This window comes from Sphaerodactylus townsendi, linkage group LG11, assembly GCF_021028975.2.
Source record: "Sphaerodactylus townsendi isolate TG3544 linkage group LG11, MPM_Stown_v2.3, whole genome shotgun sequence".
NCBI lineage: Eukaryota > Metazoa > Chordata > Lepidosauria > Squamata > Sphaerodactylidae > Sphaerodactylus > Sphaerodactylus townsendi.
In genome coordinates, this window is record NC_059435.1 from 57,166,214 (window position 1) to 57,190,360 (window position 24,147).

The 24,147-nt window shown below is 42.5% G+C and overlaps 1 protein-coding gene across 11 annotated transcripts in view; it reads left to right on the top strand.

Annotated features, from left to right (window-relative positions):
• The window catches only part of KIAA1217 (KIAA1217 ortholog), a 443,164-nt gene that overhangs the window by 228,334 nt on the left and 190,683 nt on the right, over nucleotides 1–24,147 (top strand). The gene's annotated exons all lie outside the window — the stretch shown is intronic.

Here is a 24,147-nt window from a genome sequence, read left to right on the forward strand (position 1 = left end):
GGAGTACAGAAACATGATCTCCGTTAGTCTTCCATAGAAATGAAAGCATGTCAAGATTTCATTTGAAACTGTTTCCAGCAAAAAACACCCCCCAAACCTCTGCTTTCCATTCCTTTATCTCTATTATCTGATTCATTTCCGCCCCCCCCCCCTTCCTCCAAAGAGCTTATGGTGAAGTACGTGTCTGTCCATGTGCTCTGTTTCTAACACCAGTAAAAGTAAGTTTAGTAACGCAAAACGTTAACAAAATGAATAGAAACAAATGCAAACACTTTTCGGTGATTGTTTTCTGGTGTTGCACTGCAGATCTATTTGACTTGACACTTGTGGAAGAATTGCTTCTATTAGTTATTAATGGGAATTTACAGAATTAATTCTGTGTGTGATTTTTTAGTTGGTTAAAGAACAGGTCTGATGTGTGATGTGTTTAATATTAAAATATGTCATATTGAACAATGTTTCAAAGAAACAGGCGTATTTGCATTCATCACGCTGATTGTGGTTGATAACGTAGAGGAGAAGGGATGGAGAAAAAATGAGTCTGTGCTGAAACTGTGTGAATAAATTTTATCTCTGGCAACCATGTGCAGGAAAATGGCATTTGATTGCAGGAAGGGCATTATTTGTGTTTTGAATAAATAAATAGCTGACTAGCAAAGGACTGCCATTATGACTAAAGGAGAAAACAGTTGTATACTGCAAGGACACAAAGGGATACCTGAATGGGCATTTCCCAAGGCACAGTGCATTTCTCAATAGGGCCTCTGGCAATGGAGGCCAGCCCAGCCCTGATGTTCTTCCTCCCCACACCAATGGTATCATTAAGTACAATGTTTTACTCTTAGTGAGTAAATGGCAGCCATGCATTTTCTTGGAAGAAACAAACACTGGGCCTTTCCCCACTTACCTTAAGCCCCGCGCTACTCTCCTCAAGTAGCACAGGGTCCCCCTGCACTCCCCACGACAGGGGCGGTGACAGCCCAGCCGCCCCGAGGCTGCCACTGTTGCACCCCCTCAGCGCGCGGCATCCCTGGCGCTGGAGAAAATGGCGCCTTTTGATGACCCCGCACTATTTTTTTGGTGGGCCCAGCTTCACGCACTAGTCATACTGCAGAGCGCGGAGTCGTAGGGGCGCCCGGGGGCGCACCAGGGATGCCGTGCGCTGAGAGCAGCACACGGCATAGGGGGGATCGTAGAGAGTGGGGGAAAACCCACTGTTAACCTGTGTACCTCATCTGCAGCATCTGTACCCCTCCCTCCATCTCACAGGACTAATAGAAGATGAATTTAGTTATGGTACAGCAGGAGAGAAACAATCACATGTCTCATGCCACTGCACATGTATCATTGTGCATAGCAACTCTGAGGGTCCAGTTTTTCAAGCGGATCGGCTGAAGAGAAAACATCAAAATTGGCTTTTATAATACCATAAAAATACTCTTCCCCCCCCCCTTCTCTTTCTGCTTGGTTGTTTGGAGAACTAGTGTAGTGTAAAGGCAAGAGCAGAGGTCTCCAGCGCACTACCTGTGAGCACCATCACGCCCACCGATACCTTTCTTGGTGCTCACCAAGATGTAGAAAGCGGGTAGAGCCAGGTTTAGCTTCTGCCCAGCAAGATGTCTGATTGGCCACTAGATATTTGATTGGGAATGCAGATTTTTTTTAAAGTGTACTTGGTAGCAGTTTTCTCCACAGCACAAGAAGAAGAGAAGAGTTTGGATTTATACTCCACCTTTCTGTCCTGTAAGGAGACTCAAGGTGGCTTATGAGTTCCTTTCCCTTCCTCTCCCCACAACAGACACCTCGTGAGGTAGGTGGGGCTGAAAGAGTTCCAAAGAACTGTGACTAGCTGAAGGTCACCCAGCAGGAATGTAGGAGTTCAGAAACACATCTGATTCACCAGATAAGCCTCTGCCACACAGGTGGAAGAGTGGGGAATCAAACCCAGTTCTCCAGATTAGAATCCACCTGCTGTTAACCACTACACCATGCAAGCTTTTAAGGATCTGCACTGCATGACTGAGGGTAAGCTATCGTAGCTATTTTTTTGGTGGGCCCAGCTTCATGAACTAGTCATACTGCTAGCCAACAACATGCATATTTCACCTTGCATCATTCCCCTCACACCAAACTTGTCCTCAAGCTCGGACAGCCCTTTAAGTAAGGGGTCTGTGCGAGGGTAGGATGGGTGGTCTTCATAGGATTATGTTGTTGAGTTGTTTCAACATCCTCTGGGTTTTAGTGATATGATGTACATTGTTTAGTTTTATGTATTTATTATTATGTAATGTTTTTAAATAGGTGTGTACGCTGCCCTGAGCCCGGTCAGGAAGGATGCCTAATTAATAAAGGGATACATAATTAATAAAAATAATAAATAAATAAATAATTTGTGGCAGCCATTTTTGTGACTGTGCCACCATGCTGTCTGAGAATTCCAAAGGCAACTGCACTCAAAAAATTGTGGACTTGTGAGTTATAGTGTCAGACTAGGCTCTTATTCAAATCCCCACTCTTCTATGAAATTCACTGGGTGACCTTGGGCAAGTCACTCACCTGTTCTTGACCTAATTTTGAGGATAAAATGGGGAAGGGGTAAAATTGTGGGCTCCCCAAGGAAGGCAAAATACTAATAGATTAATTTGTTTTTAAACTATGGGCTCAAACACAACGATTACAGGTAACACCCCTTCAGTGGGTTACCAGAGTGGAGTTTGGGGCATGTTTTAGGCTTCCTCATCTGAATTGACAGTTCATTCCACAGTATGCCATAGAACTCCTGGCAAGGCATATACAGTGGCATAGCACCTGGAAGCGGGTGGGGATCTTGCACCAGACATGTGCCAGTGTGGGGGCGGGGCGTTCCAGGGTGCGGCAGAGGTGTGGCAGGGGCTCAGGGCACACACTTGCCCTGGGCACATATCCCCCTTGCTACGGCTCTGGGCTTTTATACCACTTGGCTTGACTTCCAACCTGGAAAATGTTTCCTCAGTATTAGGAAGTTTGAAAATATTGACTTTTGCTAGCCAAAATTGTCAGGACAAAAAATAAACTTGGACCTTTTTTTATATGAAAGTAGCAGCGATTGAAGAAAGATTACATCTCAAACAAGTACAGCCAGACTTTGTTCATGTCATTTAAAGAGATGAGCCTGTATATAATATTTTGTCCTTATTCTGTCCCTCCTAAGCATTCCTGATGGCATCTGCAAATTAAAGTCATTTGTTCTTCTTTAACCATATAGAAGGATACTTGTGGATGTACACAGTAAGTAGCCGCCGACCAAGTTTACAGTGTGAAGTGTAGGTGATTCATTAACGAGTCATGTAAACATGCCCCATATTCCGGTAGTTCTCTTGACCACAGAGTTTTGAAGCATTTTTATTCATGCCCTTTCTTGAACAAAAGTGAGTTAAACTGGACACACCTGGCCAGTTTGATCTGTCTAATTTTAATCCCCAGGATGTAATTTACCCGTCTCAGAGTTCTGTTTAGAAGCACAGGGGCAAACAACCCAGGCAAATCTCTCAATGAAAGTGGTTTTTCTGTTTCATTTCTTTGTGGATGAATACACTTGTTCAACTTCGCAGCAGAGGAGGGAGAGAAAATCTTGAAGTCATCGCCTGTGAATTCAGGGGTGTTTTGTAGTGTTCATCCTCTTGACTCAGAGTCTGCACTTCCTTATTAATTGCACTAGTTTAGTAACATTCATGGCTGAGCGTTTAAAGTCTGGGCACAGCAAACAACAAAAGGCTGTGTTCTTTGATGTAGCTGAGGGGTGGGAGTGACTCTGTTTGTTTGCCTCCTGGGAGGGCTGCTGGGTACAATCTGTATGGTCTTCCTTTGGAGAAACCCTTCATCTCCTTCTCTTAACAATCCAATTTCTCAGCCATTTGTAAACCCCTGTTTGAACCCTTTTCCCCTGTGGGATCTATCACATGTCCTGCACCATTCTTTATTTTTTGGGACCTGCATTCCAACACACCCACATACAGTTTGCTGCCGTTGCTACCCTCTTGCTGACCTTAGTTTGCTTTCCTAATAAGTCTAGCACTGCACTTTCAGAAACCACATTTCTGTGTTGGAGACCAGAGGGGTGAAATTTCGAGGCATGATGAGCGAGAGGCCTGCTTATTAGAACCTGTGCTGACACCTTTAATGCTGATCAGTGTTACTAGAGAAACTGCGTCAGAAAAGATAAATGTGGTTTTGAACAGAACCATATTCCTGAAAATGAGATTTGCGCTTTTGCAGGGTATAACTAGTGTACAAGCCTATTTACTTTCCTATAACTGTAATCACTCCAGGCATAGATGTAAACGTTGTTGACTGGAAATACAAATGAGAAATAATCCTTAGTGGGCTTGAAGCACAAGCAAGAGTGAGGCAGCCCTCTGCTTCCCTTCCGTAAAAGGCCCTGCTGACCCTTCAGGACATTTTTGTTGTAGAGGTCATACAGAAACCTGTGCAGTTTGCTTGATTCACTTGTCTCAGCAGATGCAATCACAGGGCAAAAACGATGTTAGCATCCTGTAAGAACTTAAGAAGAGCCCTGCTGGATCAGACTGGTGGTCCATCTAGTCCAGCATCCTGTCTCACATAGTGGCCAACGAGTTCTTGTGGAGATCCAACAACAGGGCATAGAGGCGAGGTCTTCCCCTGGGTTTCAGAAGTTGACTGCCTCCGAATGTGGAAGTTTTCTAATAGACTTCAAGGATCTGTAGCAATAATCCCTTAGGTTTTAATCTTTGGGGGAGACCTCCTGACTCCCTTAAACAGCAAAAAGTAGTTGCAGTGGGGACCCAGATTTGATTCATGGTTGAGAAGGTGTGCCAGGAATGTACTGAGATGTTAAAACAGCCTAGAGCAAAAGGACCCCAGTGGCCTCTGCTGTACTGAGAGTGTGACAGGGGCTTCTCAGCTTAGTGAACCTATATTTGTTGCCTCTATCAACCTGACCTGGGTCCAAGCCAGTTAGATCCTGTGGCACCATTGCACTGTAGAGATCACTTGGCCCTGCTTGCTTCTGGTCCCCAGTGGCGTTTCTAAGAAAACTCTTGGTAAATTAAAGGGCCAGTCCACCCATGGTGCATGCAAACTGGCAGAAATGGCCAAATGAATGGTTGTTAGAACTGAGAAGGAGGTGAAGAATGTTGCAGTGTGAGTTACTTGTGAGCAGCAGTGGCATAGTGGTTAAGAGCAGGTGTACTTTAATCTGGAGGAACCGGGTTTAATTCCCTGCTCTGCCGCTTGAGCTGTGGAGGCTTATCTGGGGAATTCAGATTAGCCTGTGCACTCCACCACATGCCAGCGGGGTGACCTTGGGCTAGTCACAGTTCTTCTGTGCTCTCTCAGCCCCACCTACCTCACAACGTAGTTTGTAAGCCCCTTTGAGACTCCTTACAGGAGAGAAAGGGGGGATATAAATCCAACTCTTCTTCGTCTTTTCCTTCTATGTGATCAGCAGTACGTCCACTTGTGGGAAGGATTTCTCTGGGAGAAAGGTTAACTCCAGCTACACCAGCCCACAATGGCTGTCAGCCGCCTATTCTTCTCTCCTATCCTCAGTTATTTTTTAAATGTTTTTTAAAGCAATAATCAGGAGAGCTGATATTCCCCTCACCCTTTGTCTGTGGTCAGTGTGGAAAATCTCTTTCTACTAGTCCACCTCTACCTTGACCAATAAATAAACTTCCAGTTCTTTTATCTATTTATTTCTGCTCTCTGCATACAGTGCCACACACTATTTCAAATCAGATTCACTCTCTGACTGAAATCCTCTCAGGGTAGATTTTCATACATAGCTAAGGGATTTGATGTTAACATACAGGAATCCAAATCCAAAAAGTGTTAAATCTTTTCCCTTTTAGAGAGTTACCTCCTCTGTCAGTCAGCTGGTTGCTCCACCAATCAGAGCACAAGTCGGCTTACCCAATCAGTGTGCTGTACCGTTCCTATGAGGTTTTTCCCCACCTTCTGTCTGTTTGTGACTGCACTTTGTTTGTGGCTGCAATTTCAAATCTTACTTATCTGTGTAGTCCGTCACAATAGTGCTTCCACAGAGAAAGCAGCCAGACGGAAAGTTTCATCCTGGGGGATAAATGGGCAGTAGAGGCACCCCTTTTAAGTCTCTAGCCCAAATTCCTGGAACACCTGAGAAAGGTGGACTATAAGAAAATACAGAAATAACTTCAAGAGAAGTATTCCCTGGACTACAGATGGGTGAATGGCTTGCAGTTCTTGCTGTCAACACGATGCCCACAATCACTTTTCATCCCACAACTGTATTCTGGATTTAGTGATTTGAGTCCCTTTGTTATATTCTTCTTACGGAGGCTGGCAAACATTCTCCTTCAGTTGTATTTATTCTAGACCAACTCTATATTTAGTGCTGCCAAACACTGTTGTAATTAGTGGTAAATTAGTCACACAAGGAACAAATATTTGAGTCTGATTAGAACAAGTGAAAATAATCCTTGCTTTTTTGTATGGATTACATAAATAACTATGTTAATTCCATTAACTGGGTTTAGTTAAGGAGTCTTGAGTTAATGCAAAAAAAAAAAAAGGCAAAAACATGCAAAAAATAAAAAGGGAGGAGATATCCCTTAATGTAGATGTAGAAAATCTGTCACCTTAACATAGAAGGCTCTTTAGCATCTGATTGTAATCAAGGAAGTGTAAATTCAACTCTTTGGTCACTGACACTTGTAAAGCTTTCAGATCTTTGTTGGGAATGGCTCTGCGTATTTGCACAAATCCTTCCATTTCTGATCTTTTGAAAGAATCTTCTTAACGCACAGATGTTTTATGCTAATCTCTCTGTTTTCTGCTTTCACTGTGCATTCTTTTCTGAAAGGGTCGCATTACAAATGATACATGAGAGCTTTCCTGGTTGTAGCCTTAAAAAAACAACAACACTGGGTGCCCTTTTTCACCCAACATGTGTTAACAACTGTCAGACTCTGAAGGGGACTAACCTCTTTGCTTTTACATACAGGAAGTCCTTGAATATAGTAATAACCGTTAGTGAGACTACTATGGTCCATTATGCATGGGGAGTTTACCACAACCAGAAGAAGCACTCACCAGGCAATCTTTGCTTCGGGGCATGTTTGATGGTATCACCCATTGCCCTGTTTCCCCAAGCTTTTTGCTCTGGATACAGTGGAGAAACCATTACCCTTTACCCTGAGGTTCAGTGCGTTTCTTGTTGTAGGGTGAATGGATTTTCAGTTCAGTTCTGTCCTGTACAGCCCAGCCTAGCCCATCCACATGTGTGTTCCCATCAGATGTGATTGGATATTCGCTTTCTCCTTTCCCTTGGAAACAAAATCACCTCATCTTAGTAGTCCAACAGCTGTAACAATTCAGATATCTTATGCATCTGGTTATATTGCAATTCATACCACAGTTTCACTATTGAGATTTCAGGGGGAAGCACTCTTTTCACTAATGGGGGGGGGGACTCCAATGCAAGTGCTTATCCCACTGTGGCAGGAGAAATCCCCTTGTAATAATGTTGGTGCTTTTTTGGAGGGAGGAGGAACCTCCGTCATGAAACTGGGGTGGGGTGGGGGGATATGCCACAACCTAATATTCCCACTGTTGCCTGCCATTCACAGTTTAACCTACAGACATCCCCTCCCAGCCTGTTAGTAACTGGTGGCAGAGAGAGGTCGAGAAAAATGGCTAATCTGCCTTTTGGAGGCAAGCATCATGTTTTTGAATGCAATAAAAGACAGCAATTTTGCAGTGATTCTCCATTTATATAGTGTTATTGCACTATAATAAATAGAGAAGAGTTTGGATTTATAGCCCACCTTTCTCTCCTGTAAGGAGACTCAAGGTGGCTTATGAACTCCTTTCCCTTCCTGTCACCACAACAGACACTTTGTGAGGCAGGTGGGGTTGAGAGAGTTTCAAAGAACTGTGACTAGCCCAAGGTCACCCAGCAGAAATGCAGGAGTACAGAAACACATCTGGTTCACCAGAGAAGCCTCTACCGCTTTTACATACAGTTCTCCAGATTAGAATCCACCTGCTGTTAACCACTACACCACATATTGAAGCAATAACAAATCTGAAAAGATTCTTTGCCTGCTGTTTGCCCTGTGTTTCCATTCTCTGGCAGGAAGGAAGGAGAACGGTAATGGCAGGGCACAGACCTATGGTCAGGGTATGATGCTGGCGATGTGTTTTGTTTAACATGAACTGCTTAGTTCCCAACTGTCCAAGCAAACAGCAGTAACAATAATCTTTCTGTCTGGGTCAGAAAATAGTTGGTGGGGGTGGGGGAGCAATCAAGGCAGAATAAGGAGAAGGGAGGAACCCCCAGAGGGGGTGAAATGTGCATGGGAGTGTGAGGGAGGGATGATGGTAGGTAGGCTGGTGGAAGGTGGAGAGAAGATATCCACTGCAAAGCTATGTTCACTGGCCAATCACCATAACTTTTGTGGTGAAGAAAATTAAATTCACACTCAAAGCAGTATTATTTGATGTGGGGAAACTGGAAAGTGAATTCAGGGCTCGGAAAAATACATCTGTACAAGAAATCTTGCCCCGTTTTGTGTCAACGCTTGCCGTGAGGCAGAGAGCTGTGCCAGATCGGCCTATGAGTGGCAACTGAGGTTGTTTTTCATGGAGCCCTGCATGATGTTTGACCCCTCACAACCTCCACAAATGGTTTTACCCATCACAAAACTGTTCAGCTGGAAGACTCAGGAGCTACAGCAGCCATTTTCCACCACTTTGAATAAGGATAACTGTTTTGAAGATTTTTTTGGTATATCCATCACACAATAGTAAGATCTCTGATGTAGGGACCATCTCACACATATAATGGAGCAGGAGACAACCATATGCATTTTCTTAGCTTCCTGGAGGAAGGGTGCAATAGTGTATTTAATTATAGGTGTATCCTAAGGCTAGGTACATTTGCTGGGAGTTCCGGAATGACTGGAGAGGCTATGAATACCTGGAGGAGTGGGACCAGGAGACAGGGAACACCTGCAGGTGTAGTGACTAATCTTGTGGCTGCTCAGACCAAAATTCAAAGCAAACCTTGGAGGTGACACAGATTGGCTTTCCAGTGCTCTCTGAGTCCCAGGAATCTGGTCCCTGGCTTTGGCATTCCACCTTGATCTACCTGCCATTCAACCCCGATCAACCAGCAATCATATTTCAGTATGCAGACGTTGATCACAGTGATTTCTGTACCATATCTGGGCAAAGTAAAGTCAGTGTGGCCTTCTGGAACCTAGAAAAATCAAGGATTCTGGCCCTCATGATTGTGAAAAGAATGTTGATAGTATACGTGATATACGTGCCTCTGATACATTGGGCTCTAGCCATGAAACTGTACAATATAATAAATCTGCTTGTCTGTAAGGTACCACAAGATTCTTTGTTCTTTTATCTACAAGAAACAGGCATGGTCACCACGCTGGTCGATGCTGGATAGACTCAATAACTGGAAAGAAAATTGATGTCCTGGGGTTCTACATTTTTGGAGCAGTTGTATTGTATCTGCAATGCCAAGTTCATGTAAACGATATCAATGGCATGTTAAGAGAATATGCAAATCAACTGCAGCGGTTTTGTTCCTAGTAAGTGCTTATGGTGCTTTGTCTGATTCCAAAACAAATCCAAGAAGGATCTGAAAGTGAGAAACTTCTGCTAGCCCCAATATGGCAGATAAGCTTTAATTTTCTGTCATATTGAACCAAGTGTACATAACACGTGTTCACAGGCATTTTCAAAGTTACTGCTAATCTTGCCAGTAGTCCCATGCCTAACTCTAGGGCAGCAGGATGAGGCCACTCACAAGCAACACATGTTCTTCATTTTACTGTGCTGACGTATGCAGAGTTACTTCAGTCTAAATCCACTTTAGTCAATTGATTAACTCTGCATAAAATTGCAGTTGTAGTCTGTTGAAGTAGAAACAACAAGGAATCTTGTAGCACCTCAAAGATGAACAGATTTACTGCAGCATCAGATTTTATGACCGTTCACAACAACAGTAAGCAGCAAGCGCCGGGTTTTCTTAAACTTGCCAAACTGATGTAACAGCCATAATGTGACAGGAATCCATCATCTTTGTTAAGACTTAATGATATTGTGTCAAAGTTGAGATGAATTTAAATTCATGGTCTTCATGGAAGATTAAAAAAACCCTTGGTTGTATTTTTTAAAAGAAAATCTGTCCAGCATAGAGCACTTTTTACCTTTCATATTGATTATTGAGAGCAGATGAGTGTCAATTACAAAGAAAATAAACTCTCTGGAAAACTGGCGGTGGGTTGGGAAGGTTGGCCAGTGAAGCCTCTAATAGCCTGAAGTGTCCTTCCTGCCAGTCTAATATATTAAGATATTTCAAAGAATCATAGAATCATAGAGTTGGAAGAGACCCAACGGGCCATCAAGTCCAACCCCCTGCAATTTAAAAGACTCTGACCCTTTAAATGGAGCTATCTGGTCCTTTCTGATACTAGAGTTAATGGTTGAGTGCCTGTAACATGGGAATTGAAACCAGGGGTTGAATCCAACTACTGGCCCCAGCTCCTTTTCCCCACTGCCACTCCTGTGGCAGGCTAGAGAGATATAATGTTAACAACAGTGAGACATTGCTTCAGTCTGCTCTAGAACCATAGTGTTTCCAGCCATTCCTAGAGTAGACTGACATCACTTCCAGTTTCCATTACCAATGGCACCCCCTCCCCCCATGTCTTGTCCCTTTCCCAACTCCTGCCAGATGCCAGGCCATGCCATTCACAACAACAATAAACAGCAAGCACTGCCTGGCAACTCTAAATCAAGGACAAAAGCCATGTGGGATGGGAACTGTGATAAGTTGCGCAATAATGATCTTATTGTATTTGGAATTCTTGACACCGGTTTTATGCCTAATAAAGGATTTGGATTTGGATTTGGGAACTGTGATAAGGATGGCCATTAGGGGAGATTGTCCAAAAACCCATCTGTATCCAACCTCACATTGTATATCCCAAGGCACTCATAGGAAAGTAAAAAAACATTTACTTTATAAGTGAAAAAGAATACCCTGTGAAGTGATCTAGTGAGCATGCTCATTTGTTCAAGTGTTCTTTGTCCCTGTTGAGCAATGTGGAGCCCTTAATCATTCTCTTTCATTTCTGAGAGGTGCTTGCATAAGCAGCTTTTTGGGAAAAGGAGTCCTCCTTCTGGCTAGAGGCAGTTTGACAGAGTCCAACGCGTACACTTGGGTTCCTTTCAGCCACACCCAGAGGCAGCCTTACAAGGCACAAGCCATGAAAAACCGGTCTTTTCTATTTGTGAATCAGATCTACACCCAAACATGCAAGAACATTTGCTCACTCCTGCGTCTCGAGGCGCGTATGGTTTGTACACGGGGTAAAGGCAATCTTTAGCAGATCTATGATTCAGCTGTGCCCGCCGGTGTCCTCAAAAAGTTTGAGAAAATTTCGGAGGCCAAGAATATGGACTCAGATGTGGGTTGGTCTGTAAGTTCTCTACCCAAAGGACCCCGGAGAAAAAGGAGCTTCTCATCTCTTTGCTGTTCCTGTGGCGTATACCAAGTTAACGAGGTACAGCAGTAGTGCTCTGGCTGTTTCAAATCCTGTCATGGGGTTGCTCAACTTCCAGATTATGCTGCAGAAGTTAATTTTTTTTAAAGCATGGATAGCTGCTAAAGGGATTATTATTCTTGTTGTTATTTGAGGGAACATTTTAGATGTTGGGTATTTAAGTAATATTCTCGGATTGTTTTAGACATCTGAAGCAATCCCAATCGTTGACATGTGCAATTGAGTGTCAATCTGTCCCACTGACCGTCATCTATTCCTTTAGGGCGTTTCTGCATGGTTCAAATATCCTGGGTTGAGCAAGGGAAATATCCCGGTTTGGTCAAGAAGTTTGCACCTAAATCCTAAAGCGGGTTTGCCCCACAATATTTCCTTCATCTCAGGATTTTCAAAAACCACCAATTTGGTGATCCTTTTCAAAAATCCCGGGTTTAACCTACTATTGTCCAAAACCATGGGAGCAGAAACAGTTTATTTTTCTCATTGGCCCCCCTGATCTCCTGACCTCCATACCTGACGTCATGTCAGTTTTCAACTCTGCTGAGCCTCCAACAGTTGCAGCCCGCCCTTCCTGAAACATTCCCCCAAGCACGTTTTCTGCTTATGGTATTGACTGGGTGCCATTTCGCCTGGGCTAATCAGGAGCGGAGTCCCAAAATGTCCCCATTTTCTTTTCCATACATGTACTGGTTGGTCAGAGCACATAACTAGGGAGGTGTGTACTTTGGGCCAAATGTTAGTGGGCGCATCATGGGGCGGGGAGTCTCTCGTTTTCCACAAAAATATGAGAACGTGAGTGGGGATGTGATTCTGTGCCCCATTTTTTTTTTGCTGCCGCTTTCCGTATTGAGGCCTGCACAAGGCCCTATCCAGAACTGGAAAAGAGGGGCTTCATTTCCCCCCACTGCTGCCGCAAAACAACAGCCAATCAGAACGCGGGACAATCAGCCTGGGATGTTTGCGCATGTGCGGATATGCTTGCAGTGTAAATACAAGAGACCCAAGTTCGTGTGAAACAAATTGGAGTATTTCCTCCCAGTCTTCACTCACTTCCTTCACAGAAACGGTCAGCCACGCTAAGGGAGAAACCGGGATAAAATAAACCTGGATTGTAAGATACCAATTGTAACCTGGTATAGTTGTGCTGTGCAGAAACGGCCCTAGAGTTCCACAAACCCATGTATTTTTTAATTACCTGAAATATTATTATGAAAAGTACAGTGAATTTATTGTGAATCTCCTATATGCTGTAGTCTTCTTTTAAACACAGAGCATTTTGGGAAGAGTGGAAAACAATAGGCATATGATCAAGGACAAGGTCATTTCTTGTTTATTGCTTCTACTGTGCCTGAGTGGTTTTGGGGCCAATCTGGTTTTACTAAACATTTCTGAGCGCTCCTTTTAAAAGTGAGGGGGTGGGGCTATTGTGAAATAGCATTGATGTTTAAGTTAAACCTGCTTTTAGTGACAACTCAGGCCTGGAGCATACTCTACAACAAGAAAAAAGTTTCTTAGACCATTTGCAGAGTGCTTTTCCCTTCATCATCCACTAACCACATTCTATCATTTCTCGTATATGAAGAGTGAAGTGGTGTTTGAGATCAGAATGCGTAGTTTCTCAGTACACTTCTTTTGCTCACATTGCCCAGGAAGCAAAGCAGAATGAAAGAAAATAGGAGACTGCTTCATATAGTCGTGACTTTTAGGAGATAGCTGTTTGCTCTCATACTCCCCTGACTTAAGAACTTAGGGTGGGTTATTGTTATGCCTGTTGTATAGAAGGAACTCAGCATGATGGAGTATGAGTTGTCTAGTGTTCATGATCAAATTGGGCTTGAAACCTAAAACTTTCAAGTCCAAAATCAATATTCTGGTCCCAGGGTACATAAAAACAGAATAATTGCCCGGCTGAACAGTAGGACTGGGACAGTCACGAGGTGTGCTTGATAGGGTTATCTGCTTCCTATTGTTTTTGGGACCTCACAAGAAAGCTCCATCAACTCCTTCCGTGAAGGTTGTCTTTGGATTTAGCCCTGTGCACATGGGGGCAGGCTTTTGATTTTCCCACCGAAATGTTGACAGTTAATGAAGAACAAGCTGGAGGTTCTTAAGGACTCATGTGGGGTGGGGGGTAGGGGGTGGGATAAAAATTGGGCAATTTCTCCAAGCTACAAATTACACACTTCAGATAATATAACTCTTGTGTACTTCAGAGAGTCAATTTCCAATCTTATTTTAGCTTCTCCACCTTAATTAACACTCAGCTGCTCTCGGTGCTCCATAGGCCCTGGAGGGCAGTGAGCATGCTAGGTCCTCATCAAGCTGTTGGAGGGTGGTCTTTTTTATGTAGCTTGGAAATTCCCCAAATGTTCAGTGCTCTATACTTTGTGAGTGATTCCGTTTCACTTCCCTTTTGGAAGGCACAGAAAGTTTGGTGTGATGGGAAATGTTGAGGCCTGGGAACAATCACACAAATTAAAAAGGGAGATGTAACAGTTTGGAAATTTACCCCGGTGCTTCAGTCACCCCTTTTGCCTACTGGTGGTGGTAGTTTGATCAAGTCAATTTCCCCTCCTCCCTCTGGGTGTCTTTTTCTTCAACCAACGTTCAACTGCCCTCAACATTTCAGAACTCTTCAAGGCCAATAAGCAGTCTGAGTCCTTATCAGGTTGCATCTTTCTGGGTAATTGGGCTATGGAGAAACCTTTCCCTTGTTGGTGGGTGGCCCTATTTACTGCCCTGCTAATGGGCTCTTGGCCATGAACTTCAGGATTATAAGACATGGTGATGAAAGTGTTGGAGTGTTTAGCGAGATGAAGTTGTCTCAAAGAATGCAAGTTTTAGGTTTTGTTGTATTATCCTTGGGACTAGCAGAAATGCTGGTAATCTCCCCCACCGGTAGTGAGGAGAACCGCTCACCTGTTTCAAGATCATCTTTCCCTTTCAGCAGAGAGAGGTCGTGCTCAGCTCTAATAATAGAGGAATTAAATGTACATCCCTTTTATTCTTTTCCTTCCGGCTGCCACCTGCTAGTTTTCCATATCAGCAATACCAGAATGTTGAGTTTGCTGTCAGGCACAAGATACCCTTTTGTGTCGAGCAAAGTAAGTGAGCATATTAGATGAACCTTGGAGATCAGGTCAGTGGGTGTGAACCATCATGGCGAAATGGAATATCCATGGTCCAAGGCAGTGTTTTACTGATGGCCAGCTGCTAAGGGGGAGGTAATAGTGGAAGAAGTCTGTGGTCTTGGTCTTGTTAACGGTTTTTGTGGCTCTTTTGTGGCTCAATGCGGAATGTGGCGCGGGCTGAGATGTACCTTTTTCAAGGTTTTTTTCCCTTAATGTCATTCATCACACATTTTGCAGGTCTGTGGGAGCAAGCAGGTCTACTCAGATCCTGTTATTCAGTAGCGATTTCTCACTAGAAAATGCCCTTGGGATTGCAGCCTGCATGACCTCATCTTTCCATAGTGTGAAACAGTTACCAGTGTAATTTCCAGGGGTTTGCGATGACTGTTTAAATACACTTCACTCTTTGGCCCTTAGAAATGACAGTAATCAGAGAATTCAAATCTTATCTAACCCTGAAGCCACATTCCTTTCTTTTTATCACCATGCTATGAAAATACACATTCGGACTTCACTGAGGACACTGTTCCATTCTTTCTTTGCAACTTTCTCATTGAATATGGAATTGTGGTTTGGCATATAAAATTGGGGGGGGGGGGGGGACAGAGAAAGATGAGAAATTTAAATTTGACCTTAGTCCATGGTCAATCCTGTTCAGAGTCAGTCCAGTCTATGCCTACTGAAATCAATGGGCGTACACTACAGTAACTCTATATAGGATTGCTCTCTAAGTGTTTTAAGTGAGGTTGCATCACACACGTGCTTTTGCAAGGCCTAAGGGAAAAAAATCCCTGATTTCCAGGAATTAAACAGTGGCATTACTGTTAGGATGGGCTGACCTATAATAATCACTCAGGAGTAATTATAGCAGCAGCAGAAGGCACTGCCGCAACCCATCTTGTTATTCCTGAAAAAGAAGAGACATTATTACAAATTACATGTTGTTGTCAAAGTGCATGTAGCCTCCTCACTTGGTCATTGAGCTTTGGATCCATACCGATTTGATTGTTGCAAATTTGTTGTTCCTGAATCTACCTTACCTTGTTTTATAGTGCCTGTTTCCTCCCCAGTCAAGCACCTCACGTCAAAACAGGGACAATTCATTTGCAGCTTAAACTAAGCAGTGTTTCAAATGGTTTTGCACAATGGTGCCGTTCAACATGGCCGCTGGCCTGGTTAGTAGCTGTTGCTCACACATGCTTTCGAGTTTCTCGGGCTTGCGTATACCCAGAGTCATCACAGGGCCGGCCACTTATAATTTGAAAACCACAGAATTTCAACCGTGTGTGCACCGCTTCTACCTGCGTTTTTGACAACATTAATCAGCTGGTGAGATTCTTCGCATTGGTCTGTGCTTAGTGGCTTGAATGGCAGTTTCCATTAGCTGTGTGACACTGTTCAAGGTGTTTGCAATCCACTTTAGAATACTCGGCTAATACAAACGGGCTGAATGTGGGAGTTAAACAAAATGAGCAAAGCTAGGATGAGACAGAGGATCCTTGCACCTTCCCAACAACTCATATCAATGGGTCTGCGGCACAGCTTTATGAAAACATGCATGCGCACACAAGAAGAAGATTGTGATATAATTTAAAAGAGTTCTGAGCATCAAAACAGCAACTCTTTATCAAGTGTTGGAGGAATTTGCAGTGAAATCACTATTCAAACAGGTAGATGATGGTTCCATTATTACTTGAGACCCAATTTTCTTTAGTACTGACGTTCATACAGATGGGTTTGAACGTATATCATTTTAATGTGTTAGGAGCTGATGGATTATAGCACCTTTGAGAATAAGCTGTGACCCGGGAAGGTTGAACCTCAGCTGTAGACTCTCTTGGTCAGGGGTCTTCACCCTTTCCAGAGTAGATCCCAGCTGGCAGCACTGGACAGGAAGCCAGGCAGCGTGACAGAAAGAAGGGGAGCTGGAGTCTCTAAACTGGCCTTTGCCAAGAGGGAAATTTGTCCACCTTTAAGTGACTTCATCTTGCAATTCTGCTGCTCCCCCCAGAGTTTCTTGGAAGAAAGGCTGGAAGCAGAGTGACTATGTTCTCTACGCATGCACAGCAGGTCTTCCAGAAAGCAACATAAAATAAATGACATCTTTGCAACCCATGACCCTCTTTAATAGCCCCACCTATAGGTCAGACACCAAAGGCTATAATGGCTGCTCTGGGCTTGCAAATGGTCTCATTGGTTCTCCCCTATAATGCTGGAAGGATATTCATTGAAGTTGGGGCTGCCAACCTCCAGGTGGTGGCTGGAGATATCCCAGAATCCCACTAGTCTCCAAATGGCAGAGTTCACTTTCCTTGGGGAAAAAATGGCATGCTACCCTGCCGAAGTCCCCTCCTCCCGAAAACCCCCCTCCCCAAGGCCCACCCCAAATCTCCAGATGTTTCCCAGCTCTGAGCTGACAACTCTAATCACAATGTTCTCATTTTTTTTCAAGCAGCCTACCTGGATGGTGGCCACATCTGGAGATATATTTATTTTGTCTGCTTTGTGAGGTTCCAAAAAGGAAGACATATGACAGTCTGTTAGTCTGATATTAAACAATCCTATCTCTGTATGCGCTGACTGAAATGGAAATCGTGTGCTTGGCTTCCTGTATATTTAGTCTGACAAACCTTGTCAGTTTTTTGCCCTGTTGATATATTTTTAGTTCATTGCTGGAGCAGGGGCTGTTTGGGGAGGGAATTGAATATATCTTTTTAAAAAACACCTTGTGAATGTTCAGACTGTCTGAACAAAACCACTCTTAAGTGCTGGTCTTTTCCTTGATGCAAGAGCAAACTTTATTGATGGTTTAGTAGTATCTTGATACTACTATTGATGGCTTAGTTAAAAGCAGTTATTTGCATTTCATGGATTGGATCCTGCTCAAAGTTACCACTAATGGGAGTCCTTCCATCAGCGAGTGTGGCTTTCTGTCTCCTCTGGTGCTGCATCCACAAATATCTCCCAATATACTGTTCGTAGAGTTTAGGGGACTCTAAGGGATGGCATGAGGTGATAGTTGGAGGTCTAGCAGGAATCAGCAAAAATTATCCCCCAATGTTACATCCACAAAAGCATTAGGAAAGATGCAGCTCAAAACATGATTTATTTAGGGCTGTTCCCATCTTAAATGGAGCTCATTTCTACATTGAGTAGCCTTTTGACACCCTGTTTGATTAGTTAGTCTTAGAGAAGATTGTTTTCCCATATGTCATCACTGAGCAGGGATTTGGACTCCCTCAACTAAGCCTGTCTCTCTAGCCGTTTGTACTCTGTTTGTTTTCAATCAGTAATTAGCAACTTGGGACTTATATATATATATATATTATATATATGTATTTGTGTGTGTGTGTGTGTGTGTGTGTGTGTGTGTGTGTGTGTGTGTGAGTGTGTATTGCTTTCTATGGGTCCCTAACATCGTCGGGATCCATTATTCTCTCTCTATTTCTTTTCAGGAGGGTAATGTAAGGGTTTTGCGGGGCGCAGTTTTAGCTTAATTCTTGCTGTTTATATTGTATTTATGTTTTATATATGTTGTTTTTATACATAATGTTTTCTGTGTACCGCCCTGAGCCCTTCGGGGATAGGGCGGTATATTAAATCTAATAATAAATAAATAAAATAAATAAATATGGAAGCATATGGAACTGACTCAACACTGAGTCAGACCACTGGCCCATCTAGCTCCAGATCAACTTTTCTCACTGGTACCAACTCTCCACAATCGCAAGTGAAGAGAGGTCTTTCCCAATCATGGCTTCCTCACACCTTTTAATTGGACATCACAGAGACTGAATCTAGGATCTTTGGTGAGTGCCACTGGTCTACATACACGAATCACTGCTGTGTAGTATCTTTCACATTGTACATTGGTTAGTTGCATGCTGTTTCGATTTTGACAGTTCTGTGTATTGTGGTGGCAGTTTCTTAAACTGTGTCAAAAATAACACTGTGAAATGTGAAGCTTCTCCAAGCATCACATTTCTGCTCTCCCCATCACTATCGGCACCGTACAAATTGTATTGTACATAGCCAGTGTGATATAGTGTTTAGGATGTTGGACTTAGACAGGAATTCCCAGTGAGGCGTGCATAAGTGTCCTGGTGCCCAACAACACCTTCTTAGGCACCTGCCAGGTGTTTTTTGATAGTGGGAGAGGCCAGGTGGGACTTTCCCCCAGACTAGCAGATTTTTAAAAATTGTGGGTCTTTTGGCAGCAACTGTGGCCACAGCACAATGATCTTTACTGTGTTTGTGACTGAAGGAAAGCTCTGTGTATTCAAGAAACAATTTTTAAAACAATACATTAATTTTCAAAAGGCATCCTGTTAAACAAAATTTCTGCCTGATATGAAGTGTTACTATTCAAATTATGCATAACTTCATTTCCGGACGTTTGATGGTTGGCTTTGCTTCCTAAGGTAGGCCCCTTCCGCACATGCAAAATAATGCGTTTTCAAACCACTTTCACAACTGTTTGCAAGTGGATTTTGCTATTCTGCACAGCTTCAAAGAGCACTGAAAGCAATTTGAAAGTGCATTATTCTGCATGTGCGGAATGAGCCGTAGCCATTTTGTGATTGTGCTCAGAACCCTGTGTCAGAATTCCAAAGGAGCCCACGAACTCTAAAAGTCTGAGAAGTACTGGACTAAGATATACAAGTTCAAATCCCTATTCTGCGGTAAAGCTAACTTTGGACTAGTCACACACTCTCAACCTAACCTGCCACACAGGTTGTGAGGATAAAATGAGGAAGGAAGACTATATATGCTACTTGGAGGAAAAGGCTGGACAAAAACGTACTAATGAGAATATATCTTCATCAAGGCAAGTGACTGTAATTGCACCAAAGGGTGTATTAGATGGGTGGTGGAAACAGGTCATGGCACACCAGTACAGTCATTCTCATCAAAATATTCAGGTTTCCTATGTGGTACTTATGTGGTACGTTCTACCTGGCAATATCTGTACCATGAAATCCAGTTCATCCAGATTGCATCCCAATTCCTGAGCAAAGAGACATGTGGCAGTGTTATGAATTAACTATAAAAGAATGTTAAAATAAGGGTAGTCAAACAGAGATTTTGAATAGATGTTTTAGACATATGTCATGAAGATAAAAAAAAGTAACAATGGAATGTCAAAACCAGAACAGCCAGTTGTTTAAAGAAACAAACCACACAATCATGAAATGGGTTATTTGGAACACAAAGCAGGGGGAAACCTACTTTGCTGCTCCAAATAATAGGTTTCTTCCACTACAGCTACCTATCAATTTTTTTGTCTCTGCTTTGTAGCCTTGCCTACAGTGTATTTAATTGTTTTGTCATGAAATAGTCTGAAATTACAGGTTTGGATTCGACATAGACAGTTTGGTAGTACATTTGCCCCAGATGGTCCAACTACAGTTTTCAACTTATCAGTGACATTGAAGTGACCGTCAGCTTGTAACATTACCCACAGCTCCTGGTTCCAGGCAAGCCATTGTGAAGCTTGATTTCTCTGGTCAGACAGGACTAATTCTGGTCGGTTGGCCTCTCTGAAGTTCTTTGCTCTTTATTAGTTTGTGTTGTCTTGCCCTAAGCTAGAGATGATTAACCGGGTGTTAAGTTCTCCAAGAGCTGCCTTTGTTTCGACCCATTAATCAGAAGCTGATCGTGTCTGCTGCAATTGAATAATGCCAAGGTAGCTCCAGTTGCTTAATTTGCCCTTATCAGACCTTAAAATGGAGCCAAAAGACCAACTATGGTAGCATATGGAACACACAGTTTGCCATTGCTGTTGCAGCCAGTGAGAGGCAAGCTAGTTTGTTGAGTTTATAATGTCAAGAATCCAATATGGAGGAAGTTAGAATAAACCCCCTACATGAACTATCAAACCTGAGTAGATGGAATGTGTGAAAGTTGTAAATATTCGAACTTGATGGTCTGCAGGTGTTCACTGTATTGTTTGTTGACTTTATTTGTAGTCTGCCTTTATTGCCAATACTCGAGTTAGATTACAAAATTAGGGGGAAATTCAAAAAAAGAAAACCAGAATAGGGTGTGCCTCAAACAATGTAACAGTTGGGTTGTAAGAATTAGAAAACAATGCAGTTAAACAAGCTGCTATATAAAAGACATGGTGCAAGAAACTACATGTCTGATTGCATTATTGCAAAATAGGAAGAAATGACTTTGCGAAAGGGAAGAGTAATAATAGGGAACAATTTGAGAGAGAAATGACCTAGCAGGTGATAGTGGAAATTGAGGGAACTTCAATGGACCACCTCACCCAACGGCATTTCAAAATTGGAATGCTATCTCCCTTGAGGCACCCCTCTTTTTCTCCTTACTTCCAAACCAAAACTGAGGGCTTCTGTCTTTCTTAGCTCTTTTTATAGTCTGCTTATAGCTTGAGGACTCTTTCATTAATGTAATTTTAGGCTGTTTGTTTTATGCGATTGTTTGATGCCCTGCCTTACTTTATCTCTGGTTTCTGATGGCTTGTACTTTAATGGCTTGTTGAGCTTCGACAATTTTTGATGCTGTTTTAATGATTTTATTGCACTGTTTCATTTTGGGAGTCATTTCAAGCAGGCCCCTGGAAAGCAGCATATAAATTTAATAAATAAATACTCCACAGTTCATGCTGACTGTGCTCTCCGTTTGCCAGGCTTGAATAATGCGTTTAAATTACTGAGGAACCAACTCTTTGTGACAGAAAATTTGAAAGACACTTTTTTTCTGTATTCTGGGTGGCTTGTAAAATAGCCCTTTTTCGTATCGTATATAGACCTTTAATGACATAAGTAAATTTTTCCATCAAGAACTCAGTTAAAATACAGCAGGCAAAATTGAAGCAAGGAATCCAGCAACGTCTTTGGCCCGTCTTTTGCTAGTTTCATTTAGAAGCCAGTCTAGTCTTTCCTAAGTCTGAAGTAGGTGGGAGTATATGGAGTTCTATATATTGTTTTCTCTGAAGGCCTTTTTCTATGGAGCATCTTTCTGATCCTGTGTGATGTGACTTCTTTAAAACATCTGAACATCTGAACCTCTTTTTAAAAAATCTGGACACACAGTGATTATTTTTAACTACTTTTTTACTTATCATGAAAGCTACCTTGAATGTTGGTTAAAGTGTCAAATAAATAAATGATCTAATTTCATGCCATTTCTGGAATGGGATAGGAGTGAAAGAAGTGTGTTGGAAAACTGTACTAGTGCATTTTGAGATCCAAAGGGTAATCTGTAATAGATTCACACTATTACACTGGAGAAAGTACATGCTTTTATTGGTGGGGTCAGGTCCCATTATCAGCTATTAAAGGCCTTTGCAAATTATTCTGTTGATAATGAGGACGTCTTGGCTTGGCTTACAATAACTGTTTACTGAACTGCAGCCAGTGTGTTTAGTGTTGGCCTGGTGTTCAATCATCAGTGTGCATATATTTGCATAACTACCATTGGAATCAATGGGACTAATTAGCATGTAATTGCAAGCAGACAGCAACTACCTAAAACTTGTTCCCATACTTTCTCCATCCTTCACAGGTTAGCCTTGTCACTGTTAATAATTCTTAGGTTAAAGATTCTGTTTAAAAGTAAAGGTAGTCCCCTGTGGAAGTACCAGTTCATGACTGACCCACAGGGTGACATAACATCACAACATTTACTAGGCAGACTATGTCGACAGGGTGGTTTGCCATTGTCTTCCCCAGTTGTCTCCACTTTACTCCCAGCAAGCTGGCTACTCCTTTTACTGACCTCAAGATGATGGAAGGCTGAGTCAACCTTGAACCAGCTAGCTGAAACCCACTTACGCTGAGATCAAACTCAGACAGTGAACAGAGTTTTGACTGTAGTACTGCAGCTTACTACTCTGTGCTATGAGGCTGCTAAAGATTCTGTTTAGGAAACTAGAAACCTCTAGCAATATATAATATGGAGCAAAAAGCCATTTGCGGAACTGTTTGGGTTTGAACAGTGTTGGGGTATACAAGATGTCACAAAATGGGAGCCATTGCTCATTTGTTTTGCAGTACTTCTGTGAGATCCTAGCAATGGCAGGGATTGCAACCTCTACTGCTGCTGAGAGCTCTTTTCCCCCTAATCTTTATCCTTAAGATGTCAGAATGAAAATAGGCAGTGATTCTTCCTTCTCTCATTCTTATTTGATTTCAGATGCCAGAATAGCCAAACTTGGGCTATATGATGATGTTCCGAAGCCATGTCAAATGCTCTTTACTCCTTGCAAACTGGATAGTGACGTTTGGAAGGGCTAGCTTACTACTAGCTACCTTTCATATGCTTTCCCTTTTTTTTTGCAAGGATGAATTCCTTCCCGTAAAACTTTCTACTGTTCTATAATAATACTTAATTATGCTTTATAATCCATTGTCTCACAGAGTACTGCACAAGACTAATGAAGTGAAATATTCCATTCAGTAAATATGTGTGTGTGTGTGTATATTCACACACACACCCACGCACCCACAATAATTACAGTAATATGTACAAGATATGGTGATAAAGATCACTAGAATTATTTATATGTGCCATGATTTTCATTCCATTTTATTTGTTTTTGTTGATCTGCATCTCTTGCCTGAGTCATGTCTGTCTACCTGCAGTATACTCCAAGGTCATTTTAGATTTGCTGAAATGGATTAACAAATCCCAACACCACTTTGCATCTGTCATAATGTGCCCTATTTGTTTTTCGGTATTACAGACAAACACCAATTCACTGGCAAAATGATAATAATGTAAAAAGCCCACCCAACCCCTTTCCAATTTGTCTGTAAATGAAAATAATAAAATACAGTTTAATGACTTGCCTGTTTTATATAGTAGCAGGGCTGCAACAGTAGCTCAAAAACAAGTTGAACAAGGAAACAAAATATGGTTTGGGTAACTCAAAGAGGAGGGTGTATAAAACTTGACCCAGGACATAAAATTAAGTAGGAGCTGGGACTGGTGCCAGTAAGACCTCAGGTTTAGGTTTCAGAAAGCCTTTTCGTTACACTTTTCTTTCCTCCTAGTGGTTAAACATCTTTCCTCCCTTCTCTTCAGGGCCTGTTCATGCGGCTGTTTATTAGTAAACAGCTGTTTGCAATGAAAGGCGACCTCTTTATCATTTGGGTGGTTTTCCGCTTGTCTTGATTGGAGTTGATGTGAGACTAATTGTGGTTCTGTATTTTAACTGGATCCAGGGAAAGATTTGGGGATGCCTGGCATGAAAACCGTGAATAATTAATTCTATATAACCCAAGCACATATTGCTCAACCTGCAGTCCTAAGCAGTCAGGAAAGGGTGCACACAGAGCTCATGGGCAGAACAGATGTTTTGCTTGCAGAAGGATGCCGGCATCTCCCGCTAAAAGGGTCTCAGTGGGAATGGAAAAGGCTTTCCCTTGGAATCTTGGAGAGCCAGTGTCAGTCAGAGTAGA